Below are 1,470 nucleotides of genomic sequence, written 5' to 3'. Positions count from 1 at the left end.
TGGAGAGGGCTCACATCACCACTGCCAGCAGAACACTCTGAAGGGGACATGCACTGCCTGATGTTGTATTTTATACTTAAACATTCCCTCCTACCAGACTGGAAGCCCTACAAGGGCAGATGTTTTATTTTGTGCCCTCTGGTAGCTACAGAACTTATAATAGAAACTGGCATGGAGCAGATTCTCAAAAAATATTGAGTGAATGAATGAATGAATGAATGAGTATCTTTTTGGGGAAAGGGCTTAATATTGATCTGAAAGTCAGGGAATTTGAGTTGTTGGTTTTTTTTCTGTCACTCAAGACCTCTGTGATCTGGACCTCACTGAGCCTCAGTTTCCTCATGAATCACATGAGGGGTGGGCTGAGGAGGCTGGGGGGACTCTAAGGGTCTCTCAAAGGCATCTTCAGTTTGACAGAGTCTCTCCTCTTTGAGAGGATCTGCTGTCAGTCTCCCACCCTCTTCGGCAAGGTGGAACTCCTGACCGGGAGTGGGAATGATTCCATCTCCTGGGCCTGAGTCCAGCCCGAGGACAAGGTGGGGCTGAAATTGGGCCCCTTCCTCCAAGCCAGTACTGTGCAGCGGACACCAACTCCCCAGGCCATGACTTCTCTCTTCACTGCCTTTCATCACCTTGCAAAGTCCAGAGCCACATCCAGTGATGGGTGGCCAAGAAAGAGTCACATGCAGAGGCACACACTGGGATGAGAGGCACTGCCCCACCCCTCCTAGAACCTCCCCTGGGGAACATGTATGAGGCTGGAGAGCATGGTCTGGCTCATACTGGACTCTTTAAACCCAATGTCTCATCCATCTGTCACTCATCCACTCAACAAATAGTTGCTGAGCCCTACTGAGTGCTAGGCACTGGGGACAAAGTCCTTGCCCACGTGGGGCTTGCAGTCAAGTGAGGGACACCAACAAGAAGCAAGAAAGCAATAGCAGGATGTAGTGTAAGGCAGTGTCTAGGGCTGTGAAGACAATCAACCAGGGTAATGCAGGTTCCAGGCCCAGCCAGGAGCTTTAGATGCTGTAGTCACAGCTTTAGATGCTGTGAGACTGGTGCAAAGGAGGGGCCTGCGAGGATCCCAGCAGTCTCCAGGCAGGAGACTAGGCAAGTGAGGAGCTCTGGAGGCTGGAAGGAATGTGGCAAGCTTGAGGTTCAAGGGTCCAGGGGGCTGGAGGCTGGTGGTAGAGGGGACAGGCAAGATCAGCGAGGAAGATCAGCGAGGAAGCAGAGGCAAATCCACGGACCTTGTTGCCTCAGGTATTCTAAGTGCATTTGTGCAACTACTGTGCACTGCTGCCCAGACTAGGTGCCTGGGGTTTTGTGATCTGAACTCTCCGTAGAACAGTGCTAGAATACAAACCAGGGGCCAGTCTAGATAAATCTCTCCAAAATTCCACCTGGCCTATACCACCTCCCTCTCAGAGACCTTCAGTGGCTCCCCACAGCCTTCAGGATTCAAGT

This window comes from Galeopterus variegatus, unplaced genomic scaffold (assembly GCF_000696425.1).
Source record: "Galeopterus variegatus unplaced genomic scaffold, G_variegatus-3.0.2 Scaffold325, whole genome shotgun sequence".
Taxonomy (NCBI): domain Eukaryota; kingdom Metazoa; phylum Chordata; class Mammalia; order Dermoptera; family Cynocephalidae; genus Galeopterus; species Galeopterus variegatus.
This window is presented reverse-complemented; position numbering follows the sequence as displayed.